Source organism: Sceloporus occidentalis, unplaced genomic scaffold (genome assembly GCF_023333645.1).
Source record: "Sceloporus occidentalis isolate IW3139 unplaced genomic scaffold, rSceOcc1.0.p SCAF_3, whole genome shotgun sequence".
Taxonomy (NCBI): Eukaryota; Metazoa; Chordata; class Lepidosauria; order Squamata; family Phrynosomatidae; genus Sceloporus; species Sceloporus occidentalis.
In genome coordinates, this window is record NW_028316983.1 from 166179388 (window position 1) to 166191780 (window position 12393).

A 12393-nucleotide genomic window follows, 5' to 3' on the forward strand; every position below is an offset into this window, starting at 1 on the left:
CCAAGTGGGATGTATTTGATGGCATCAGACAAAATTGGTTTCTAACAATTCACGCTTAGACCATATGGTAACAAAACTCTTTAAACTGAAATCTGCTGCAAAAATGGAAAGGTCTAATATATCTGGTAAATGTAGTGCTTAACGTAAAAGAATGACACTTTTCTGTCACAAAATCTGTTTTTCTGATTTTCATTAATTAGTGATCCATGAAGTTTTGATAGCCCATTTGGAGGGAAGAGTAATGATAATTTCCTTGCTTGCTCATTTAATTTAGGGACAATTTCTTCTATGAAGTTATAACTACAATATAGAGACATCTAGTGGTTATTTTGCATGACTGCAAGTGAATCTCTAAAAGTGAACTTTAAACCAGCAACAGTATAAACCTGTTAATATGTTAAGAAAGTGATACTCAAACATCATTCAAAATACAACAGTTTTATTTAAGTAAATTCAATATTCAACTCAATGCACGGATAAATTTTACACACAAAAAGGTTTGGGAATAGGAGTAGGAGAAGGAATCAAAGCCTCCAAGTCATGCGCCCCGCCAAAGCAACTCTTATGCCCCCTGGAGGTCCTGCCTCAACATTTTGGGAACCATATTGTTAAGTGAACATAGGAGGGAGGATTGCAATTATACTAGTTGACATGATCTAATCAGAATTATATAGCAATAGCATTTTCATTTATATGCCACTCATACCACCTAAGCAGTCTCTAAGCGGTTTACAACTGTAATAATAATAATAAAATTTATTTATATCCCGCCTCTCTACAAAATGCAATCGGGGCAGCTTCTGTAAGCTAATTGCCCCCAACAATCTGGGTACTCATTTTAGCAACTTCGAAAGGATGCAAGCCTGAGTCAAGCCTGAGTCCTCACTGGTATTGAACTCAACACCTTATGGTTTGTGAGTGAGTGGCTATAGTACAGGCATTTAACCACTGCGCTACCAGGGCTCTTTATTTATATTTCCCATAACAGTCAACCATACACCTGTGAGAATCCCAAAAAAGCAGGACATGAGGACAGTTGCTCTAGCAACTGATATCTGTATTCATGTATATGTATACATGCTCTCTCTGATCCTGGCAGTTCTATGTAGGCATGACTAATAGTTGCAGATAGTCCTCTCTTCCATGAAATTGCGTACTTTCAAAGCCACCTAAGTTACTAGCCAGTATCCCAGTGCTGTGGTGGTGAATTGCAAAGTTTATCAATGCACTATGTGAAAAGGTACTTCCTTTTATCTCTTCTGAATCTTCCTCTGGGTTCTATCATTATGAGAATTTCAAATGTCGGTATCTGAGTTGGTATGCAGCAAACACAACCAAAAAAATCTCTGTGGGCTACAATCCACAGAAAGTTATGCCAAATAAAGCATTTATTTGTCTAAGACTTTCTCTGGACCATACATAATTTTTTGCAACTTAATTGAGGAGGTTCTTCCCTCTCTCTATTATTTGAGCAGAGTATATATGCATTGGAATCTATGCACAAAGTGCATACAGTATTTAAAAAATGACACTGGATTTTATGTGTACATATGGGGCTGTCTGTGGAATCAATAGTCCCCTGATTCGTATCTTGTCTGCACACAATGTATATAAAGTTTGAAAGGCAAAAGAGAGAATATGAATAGAGCAATAAATCAATAGGAGGAGCAAGGAACTTTTTGTAGATGCAGAACATGGCCAGCTGATATCTCTTCCACAGGGCTCCATAGAAGAGAGAGCGGCAGTAGCAATAGGCACAGATTCAGAGACAGATTCTGCCCTATGTGTTTACCCTGAAGAGTGTGCCCACAAAGATCTGTAATCCCTGGAAAGGTCTTGGGGTCTAATATAGTAGACCAAGACAGAAATAGGGTGTTTAGGTTGAGGGACAAAGTCATCAGCTCTTTCTACTGTTTGCGAGCCTAATAGACATTAAGCTGCAGCTGTACTTCCTTTTCTAAGTACAGTATATCTTTATCTGTAGTGAAATGGGGTGTATGGGTTGATATTTGGATTTAGTAAAGGGAATCTTTGAAACAATGGCTAATAGATGCTTCAGTGAATTTCTGCCTTTTGAATTACTATGAGAGAATTACTGTATTTTTTTTAAGCAATGTGACTTCTAGAAACTGAGTGCAGAGAGTTTTACAAAACTACCTTAAAAGTGTATGTGTGTGTGGAGGAGGATAAACCTAAATCGATAAGCATATAGAATTTGAGTTGATAAAAATAACTTAGTAAAATTGGAAATTTGGCTGGTTTTGTATATGCTTTGCAGTTAAAGTGGGATAGAAGGGGAAAAAAGACTGACTTGTGATGAGAAAGTGAAAATAAAAATAAAGGAGGAACAAAGAACTTCCTACCTTTGTTATCAAGTGACAGAATCAGGCTGTCATCTGTTTTATGATAGTTAGTGTCTAATGTCTCAGGCTGCATCTACACTGCAGAATTAATGCAGAAGTAAATAATAGGTCTAATCTGCATTTCAGAAATAATGCAATTGGATACCACTTTAACTGCTGTGGCTCAATGCTGTAGAATTCTGTGATTTGGAGTTTTGTGATATATTTAGCCTTCTCTGTCAGAGAGCTCTGGTACACAAAAACTACAAGTCCCGGGATTCCATAGGGTGGAGCCATGACAGTTAAAGCAATGTCAAACTGCATTAATTCTGCAATGTCACAGCAGCCTTAGTTGGAATAACCATTGCCTATAAGGGGTAAAATCTTTAACCTACAGAATATGTCCTCAAATTGTGTTGTCCCCCTCCTGCTGTGTCCCATAATTTTTCTACCACAGAGCTGATAATTCTTTGTCCCTCTAGATGTTGCTGAACTGCAACTCCCAGCACTTCTAGCCACTGGATATGTTAGTTAAGGCTGCTAAGATCTGGAGCCCAGTAAAGCCCACAGTCTCCATGCTCTAGGACCATTTTCTATTTGTTCCATCCATGTTTAGTGGGTCCAACCAGTGATCCCTCTTGTTCCGCATAGGAAGATCCCACATCCTGCCTCTCACGGTAACCACTTCAGGAAAGCCAGAAACCCTCTTCTTTAGTTGCTCCCCAGTGACTGGAATTCATTGGCACTTATGTTAAAACATGCATGCCTTTTCGTACACAAAAGGGAACTGAGCCTACTCATTTCTTGTACATCCCTTTTAATCCTGTTCTGTTTAAAACTTTTCTTGACAGAAGCACATTGGGTGTTGTTTCCTCCAGGGTTTCTCTGAAATGTACTTCCAGACAGACCGCTATGCAGTAGAATTCCCAGACTTTTACAGATACAATCAGGAGTATCCTGTAGAGACATGTTGAAGTAGTAAGTTTCCTGGCCAGGGCAATACTGAATGCTAAACTTGCGTGCTGTGCTAACATAGCTGGCAATTCAGGGGGAACAGGGAAAGCTGTTGTAGATAATGACTTCTGTTGCAGATTTCTTCTGTACTCTTTTGTATTGGAAGACTCTCAGATTGACCACTTGTCTGAAGTGGCATTTTTGCTAGAGATGTTTGGTCAGTTTTGGACACGCTATAGGTATGTTCCATTGAGAGAGTTTGTTATATGACTCTGTTTGCTGTTTTATATGAAGAGTATTTTTTACAGTCAAGAACTGCTGCACAATTTTCCTTCAAGAAATGCCTGGCTAACATTATGGATTCCACTTGCAGCTGCTCATACGCTTTTTCATTGAAGTTATCACATTGTAAACTTCAAAATGACAGACTGTCTAGTTGTGCTATAGCAGTGAATGCATGGGAAACATTTTGTTCTCCAGACAACCATCTGAGGTTAATTCTTGACCATGTTTTTATTGAAGTGCCAGTGAAATATTTTTTAAAATAAGCACCAGGAAAATATTTTAAATATGAAAACTGAGCCTAATGTAAACTGTCTAATCTCACAAAACAACCGTATTAATTGCTATTCTTGTTTTTATTAGCAATGCTGATTCCCGTATATACCATTATATCTTGATGGAATCATATCAGGATATTAACTGCTCTAAAACAACTTGGGGAAAAGTGAACTAAATATATCAATATCTGATACTGATTGGTCTGCTGTATGGGTCATCTCCCTTGTTGAAATCGAGATCAGCCCTGACCAGAGAGAACTTCTTAAAGCTAGTTCACAAATGGTATATGACCCCCATCAGACTATCACAAATGATAAAGTCCATGTCACCTCTATCCTGGAGAGGCTGCCCAGTTTTAGGGACACACTACCATATGTGGATTGATTTGTTGACTTTGTTAATGTAAATCTTATAGCTGCTCATCCTCTGGTTTGTCAGAGGTCACTGTGATCTGGTTTATTCAAAACAATCTAGGTTATATGGGACTTTACGGGAGGGATATTCTTGAAAGTTTGAAGATTTTGAAAGATTATTTGATATTTGTGTGATTTTGTAAGGTTTTAGCCCTTTTATTCTAGGGTTTTAGCTTTTTTCTATTGTATTTCTTTTTATTGTTCCTTTTTAAAATAAATAATTGATTTTTTTTTTAAAAAAGCAATGCTGAGAGGTAGCAATGGCAGGTTAGTGAGGAGGAGACACACATAGATTTCCTGCCAGTACAAGTACCTGGCTGCCTTATATGCTAAGATAGATGATGAATCCATGTAGCCCAGTATTGACAGCCCAGGTTGATAGCAGTGGCTGTCTAGGATTTTGGGTGGGATTCTCTCCTTGCCCAGCCTAAAGATCCCTACACATGCATCTGCATCCCTGTCTGTAGTGTAGGTGCAGGCAGCTACCAGGGTTTGGGAGAGCTGTATTTGCTCTCTGTAGACCTTGGAGAGCCTTGCTCCCCCCTCCAATGGCAAAAAATTCTCTCTGAAAAATCTGGAAACAATTTCCCCCCACATCTTATTGGCAAAAAAATGCATTTCCTGGGTTAAAATAGCCCAGCAGTGGGACAAAAACCTGGAGAATTGGGACAAAAACCTACCAGGCATTGGAGGTATTTGGAGGCAAAAAATTGGAGGCCCTTAAAAACCACCCTGTGGGCCCTGTCTAGTGCCCATGTTTCTGTCCCAATCATGTACATTATCAGGAGCTATCAGTGACTGAAACATAGACTGAATTACTTATAAGCAACTTTGCTACTGGTCTTTACAGGTGTGAACTTCACATTCACAAAGAACAAGCAAACATTTCATGGAAAAGAAGGGACAGTTTTCCTTCTCTCCCAGAAGGGAACTGGGTAGTGCCAACACACTCTTAAGAACACAGATTTGAAAGTAATTAAATAAAGTCTGAAAGAGGGTGTCCTAGCTATATATAAATGAAAGAGCCTAGTGATAATGTTTTATAGCAGTTAATCTTCTACACAAGGTTGTTGGTTTCTTCTTCTCTGTACTCCTCTGAGTGTGGTTTAGAAAACTACATGTAGGGTAAGGTGAGGGAGGTCAGCAGATACAATGTGAACTTTGGTTATTACAACAAATAGATAGATTAGTACTCCTGGTCAATATTGTAACACAGAGATTTATAGCAAATGATTTAGATTTAGAGAGAAAAGGTAGAAAAAATACGTGTTAAAGCTATTTTAATATCCCTCATCCTATTTCCCATGTTGAATACTTATATAAATTCAATTTTATATTAACTGAGACAATTACTGACTTGCTTCAAGATAAGTTGTGGGTTTATCTATTGTGGTTAAATATTCTATAGACTTCCCAGAGGAATATAACTTCAGCTAAGAGCTGAGATCATTCATTCTCAATGATTAGGCATCAAGGAAATCATTTTAAATAGCTAAATTAGTCAATTCTCACATATATGCAATGTAAATACGCCTAAATTGGCTGCTTTATTGAACATTTAGAGTTGATTAGCAGTATTGTACAAAGGTATTGTATATTGTGCTGAAAAAGAATTCCAATAGAACATGAATTAATTTTCCAGGTAGTTTGATCTTTTAGAACATCTGTTTTTTCTGACAAAAATATGCAAATTATGCTTATAGTGGCGAGTCTCTTAATTATGTTGTTGGTGATGAGGTAACTGGGAATAGTGGATCTTTAAGAAGCTTTTGGGTTGAATTTAGCTTGACTATAGCTTAGTAGTCTATATTGTGAGATCGAAAGCTTTCAGTATAGAACTTCTGTTCATTTTATAAAACTCAAATATGCATTTTAAAACATGTAACATATAAATGGCAAATTGGAGGAAATTCTGATTGTATTTCCGAGACTGGCTACCTTTTAAGAACACATAAAGCCAAAATGCAGGTTGGAAAAAACCTCAAATCACCTTATCTTTTATTGTCTTGTTTTCCTTTTCTTTCTTTCTTTCTTTCTTTCTTTCTTTCTTTCTTTTTTGAGAGGGGTCTGAGTAGTATTTGCATATATGTATTTATTCTCTGAGTCTGTGCTTAAAGAAATCTTAGACGTTATTTTGAGAGGGATGTTTTGTTGTTTTTTATAGTGAACTCAGAAGCTAAAGAGCTCAGCAATCAGCATGCTTGAATGTCAGCCAAGACGCTAAACTGGCAGCCTTCCACTCTGCTATTGATGTGAGTAAAATGTGTACTCACTGTCTTTAGTCAGGGCATACAGCTTTTACAAGCAAATGCTTCTGGGTTTTCCAATTATATGGAAACTGGGAAGAGCTTTCCCTGGGTTTGTACGCACACATGTACACAAACAGAAGGAAAACAGAACCAGTTCTTCACATTCAGTTCTTTTGCAAAGAGCAGGTGAGGCCTCACTATTAAAACATTGTTGCAAAGCTGTGTTCCATTTTCAAGAGAGTATATAATTAAAGTCTTCTATTATTTTAACTACTGAATTTATTTTGTCTAATGAGCCATAAACATGTTACACTGGTATTAAGTTGTACAAAAGTAAAACTTTTGGTGTTTTTATGTATGGAAGTACAATTAACTGACTGAAAATGATAAAGGAATAGTAAAGAGGCAGGCTTGCATTTCCTTCTATTTTAGTGTTGATATCCAAATCACGACACTTGCTACAATTGTTTCCTGGGCTGATCCAAGTGTTCTAACTTCATTGAGTCAATTTTAAGCATACAACACTGTGATTTTCCATGCAACTTCTGAGAATTACTGAACAGCATGTAGCAATAAATAGTGACAGAGGAAATCGATTTCTAAAATAAATACATTTAGTACCACAAAGAAGCATGATACAGATTTTCCATGATATCAGACTTAAGTTGAGTAACTTTACTGTGGAGTGTTGCAAAGTAAACCTTACTTTCATCCCTATCTTTTCTTTTGCTTGCATTGTTTTAGCACAAATAACAATAAGTGGTATAATGTAGAGTTTTTGCTATTTTTAGGCTTTTACTTTATTAGTAGTATTAACATAGATTTATGTGGGTCATTAATCCAACACAGCACACCAAAGAATAATAGCCAGTGCTTTCACGTTATTTTTTTACATTTTTTACTTTTGGCTTTGGTGTTACTTATCTCATAATAATTATTGAAACGAATGTCGCTGCTAAAATCTACTTTTCCAGTGGGGGACAAGCTGACCCCAGCTGCCAGAAAAATTGATGAGTAACCTGGGATTCATTTTTACAGTTCTTCATACTGTTCAGCCTTAATACCCAAAAGAGTGTCTGATCTTGGTTGGGAGACTGCCAGTGAATACCAGGTCCTGTTGGTCATATTTCAGAGGAAAGAACTGGCAAAACCACATCTCAGTATTCTGTTTCTAAGAAAACTGTATAAAATTCATGGGATTCCCTTAAAGTTGAACGGAAGCACCTTGAAGGCCCATACTGACCACTGATCTACATTTTCAGATGAAAGATTTATAAACTTTTCTAGAAGTTTTAGCCCCACCTGCTGCAAGTATCTGTAATGCTATGCGCATTGTACCTGAAGCTCAATATTTCCTTTTTGTGATGGATGAAAGATTGTAGCCCATCTTTTGCTAAGGGATGGCCATTGTCCTCTGTAGTATGTCCTCTTTTAATACAGCAATTTTTGGGTATCTCTTATAATTTATTGCAGAAGCTAGCGTGGCATAGTGTGTTGGACTATGAATCTGGATACTCAGGGTTTGATTCCCTTCTCAGTCATGAAACTCACTGGGTGACCTTGGGCAAACCACATGCTCTCCGCCTCAGGGGAAGGCAATGGCAAACCCCCTCTGAACAAATCTTGCCAAGAAAACCCTATCAGAGATTCACCTTAGGATAGCCATAAGTCGGAAATGACTTGAAGGCACACAGCAGCAACAACAACAATTACTGTTAGAAGCAATATTCTTGGTATAGAATGAGATGTTACAGAAAGCTGACCTTCTTGGAGGGACTAAAAGTACTGTTGCAGCATGTTCTCAGTAGTCTTAAATCCAATTGCTAACACAACTAGAGTAAAACCATTAAATCAATTACTAAAAGGAGTGTAATGCTGGCATTTCTGACCATAAGTTTCAAGCGGCAGGAGAGGATGGGGATTGAATTTGCAAGCATCTGGTGGACACTGCGAGGCCCCTGTGCACTGGACTTATAGCATTCTTATTCAACTTTAAAAACCATAGGTCCATCTTGTGGAATCCTGGATTTGCAGTTCAAGGAAAGTTATTTAATTATCAGCCAAAAGTTCACAATCCCTAGGATTCCATATGATTCAGCTATAACAATAAAAGTGGACTCAAGCTGTTTTGTTCATTCTGCATCATGCTGCCTATACCAGAAGTGGCCAGAAAGATGTCTGCCAGCTGCATGGACTCTCAAGTCCCCTTTTACAGTCCCTTCTGGTGTGAAATTATTATTTTTAAAAAATTATAATGTGGTGTCCCACAAAAAAAATCTGTGACAAACTGCTAAATGTACTATAGTTAGTAGAACACTTTATATAGTTCAAATCAGTAATCAATGTCATGTTTATTAATGTCAATTTCAGTACATCATATATAAATAGAAATTTAATAATAATTAATCGTGTATAGATAGGGATTTTATTCCTTAATAATGGGTATACTAAAGGGTTTAGCAATGTTTGATGAAGAATTAAGTTCCAATCACCATGATGGCTCTCTTTCTCACCAAGCAAGCCTGCGAAAGTGGTGAGAAGAGAGAAAGCTTTCCCCAGAAGATCTCATTGTTCTGGCAGGTTCATATGGGAAGATTGGTTTTTCAGATAATCTGGACCTAAGCTGTATAGAGTTTTGTAGGTCAGAACCAGCACTTGGAATTGTGCCCAGAAATGAACGAGTAGACAGTGAAGTTGTTTCAACAAGGGATATATATGCTCCCCCTATAACTGGCCCTGGTCAGCATTCTGGACCCACTGAAATATCTGAACAGTTTCCAAAGGCAGCCCCATGTAGGGTGCATTAAAGTAGCCCAAATGGTATGTAATCAAGGCATGTGTCACTGTAGCCAGATCTGGTGTCTCAAGAAACAAGTGCATCTGGTGCACTAGTTTTAACTAGTTTTGCCTCTTTGTTGTTTTCATTTTACTATCCTCACTGAACAGTAGTCCCACCATTTACCTAATCATTCTCTTGTTGCTTTCTGTTTCTCTAGCCAGTCTTAGATCATAGCTTCAGCTTCCTTTTCACTATTCTCGCAAGCTTGGACAACACACCTGTATGCTTCCTTGGTTGATTCGTCCTTCTTTCCATTTCTTACACTTTTTCCTTTTCAGTTCCCTCCTCAAGTTTAATGTGCAGCCACATTGGCTTTTTCAGATTTTTTTGCATGTTTCTTCTGTTAAGGAAAAAGCAGCATGGGATATACAGTGAATGAAATAAAACATGTATGTGAGAGTCAGGGTGACTCAGCAGAAGCAATTAGAAGCCACACAGGTGTATAAGGTAATGTAATTAACAAGTCCTAAATGCCAAGGACAGAAATGCAAAGTGGATAATTGAGAACACCTGAGAATTGTTAAGTGGACAAGGTGAAATGATGAAATCATTAATTGTGGGTTGAACCAAGAGAACCAGTGAGAGTGGATGTACACGCCCACTGGGTGGAAACAGACAACAGTGGGTGGTATTTTGCAATGACTATAATAATGGCTATGAATCCCAATGTATTTTGTGGGTAGTATTGGAGTAGTGAGGAGTTGTGTTGGATAGTTTTGGAGCTGTATATAGTAGAATAAAGTAGATCTTTTATATAAGACTACTGAGTTGTCTGGTGTCTTGAGTGAAGATACAAGAGCCAGCTGGATCCTGAAGAAGTGGGAAGACTTCTGTGGAAGCAAGAGTGAGAAGGCTTGGAGAGTTTGTCAGGGTCTTCAGCCTATTCTCTGTAACTCTGCTGCTTTAGAGCAAAGCTTTAACCACTGGCCAAAACTGGTCAGCGCCGGTGCGTAACAAGGTGGTGAGTTCGAGCCAGAGGTGAAGAGCTACAACTCCCATCATCCCTGACATCTTCTTCCATGGAATTGTTTGTGATTGTGCTTTTAGGAAGTCCTTCTTCATAAAATCCCACCCATGCTGACTGTCTTTTTCCTTTAGCATCTCTAGCCATGGGATTCTATCCTGTATTTTCCTCAGCTTAATAAAGGCCTGGGAGAGACCGCCCAAAAAGGGCGGCCTGCCTGTGGCCTTTTTGCCTCTGGAGGGAAGCCACAGCCGCCAAACCACACGGCTTCCCTCCAGAGGAAAAAGAACGAGAGAAAAGTGGGTTCTTTTTAAGCCACAGGGGCATGTGGACGCTGCGTGGTATTTACGTAACAATGGTGGCGCCCTTGTACACAGGATGCTGCCATTGTTATGCCGTCTGTACATTCTAGGGTTAGGGACCATGCGGTTGCCACACAATCCCTAACCCTAGAATCGTTGCTGGTACGGCGCTTTATGGCAGTATGTACCATGCCAAAATCAGCTTTCTTGTAATCCAAGGTTCATGTTTGGTTATACCCTTCTTTGAACTGTTCCACAGCCACAAATTCTAGCATTATATGGTCACTTGCCCCTAAAGTACCAACTGCTTTGATTCCAGTGACCAATCCCTCCATATTGGTCAGAATTAAGTCCAGGACTACTGATCCCCTTGTTCCTTCCTCCATCTTTTGAAAGACAGTTATCTACAAGGCACATCAAGCATTTGTTGGAGAGCCTATACTTAGCAGAGTCAGGCCTGAAACAGATGGGCAGATGGGGGCAGCCTCCAGCGGTTCTGGGGGGGGGTGTTGTTTACACAACACACACCCCAGAATGCCCTGAAGCAGCCCCGAGGCTGCACCAAGGCCGCTTAAGCTGACCCAAATCCAGCCTCAAAAGGAGTGGATCTTTTCTGCTCCTATTTGAGGCCGTTGTGGAGGATGTCCTCGGGCCTGCAGCGTATGGTTGCCACAGTCCCAAGGCATCTTGGGCAGGGGCAGCTTCAAGCTACCCCTTCATGCCGGTCTGTTTCCTCCCTTAATCTACCAGCAGATATCAGGATAATTGAAATCCTCCATAACTACCAGTCCTTGCATCTTGGAGATTTCTGAGATTTGTTTCAGAAAGCATCAGCCATCATCTTGTCTTGGTTTGGTGGCCTGTAGAAAACATATGCTGTATACAATATAAAGAGTTTCTGAAGTTAGTTTTGTAAATGGTTTGCATCAGTATTTTATGATCCTCTGATAAGCTGTATCCAGTTCAAAGTTAAAATGACTGACTCAAATTTAATTAACATTTGTGAGTGTGGGTGGAATACATTTGCTTTGGCTAGATTATGGGTTTGAGAAGACATATATGCAATTGCCATAGACTTAAGTGAAAATCCTCTGCATTCATCTTGAGGGCAAAACTATGTTCTTAATTTAACTGGATCACTGGGTAAGATATTGGATGTGTTTCCCTATTACATTTACCCACACAGAAAATCACAGCATTCTTGCAATGAATACTCCTATTGCCTAGTCATTTGTCAGACAACTCCTGTAGTAACAACTTGTAATTAGACAAACTAATCCACTGGCATGAGACAACGCCCTTGTTTCTGAGGTCTGTGCAGAAAAGACATGCTTTGTGTCTTTAGAAACTTGTATTGTTTGAGTTGGCACCTAATAGTGGTGGGTTTCATATTCAGCAGTATTAGTACAATAATACCTATATTATGATCAACCAGGCTTATTATGATCAACCAGTATGTGAGCCTTCAAGTTACATAGAAACCTGAGGAAGGGTTCTGTGATACAGGCTGAATGTTCAGGAAAATCAAAATGGAGTGAGGACATTAGCCTTTTTGTGGGAAGAGGACATAAGGACATAGTGCTAAGCCCTTGTCTGCTGATTGCTCTAGCCTTAAGATGAAGTTGTTGAGCCTTGCTGAAAATAATGGATGCACTCTTTAAAAAGTAGTAATGTCTACTTTTAACAAGTGATGCTTCTAAATTTTGTATCAGTTTGTGAATCGTTACTAGAAGCAGAATACAAACAGAATAGTATATATAAGCTAGTGT

General features: G+C 38.8%; 1 protein-coding gene across 8 annotated transcripts in view; it reads left to right on the top strand.

The window, feature by feature from the left end:
* Positions 1-12393, top strand: part of ATXN1 (ataxin 1) — a 291552-nt gene that overhangs the window by 197343 nt on the left and 81816 nt on the right. The window contains exon 7 of one of the 8 annotated variants that reach the window (XM_089516777.1): positions 6435-6522. The exons of the other annotated variants lie outside the window; for them this stretch is intronic. The gene's annotated coding sequence lies outside the window, so the exon portion shown is untranslated. The remainder of the gene's footprint in view (positions 1-6434; positions 6523-12393) is intronic. 8 annotated transcript variants of the gene reach the window in all.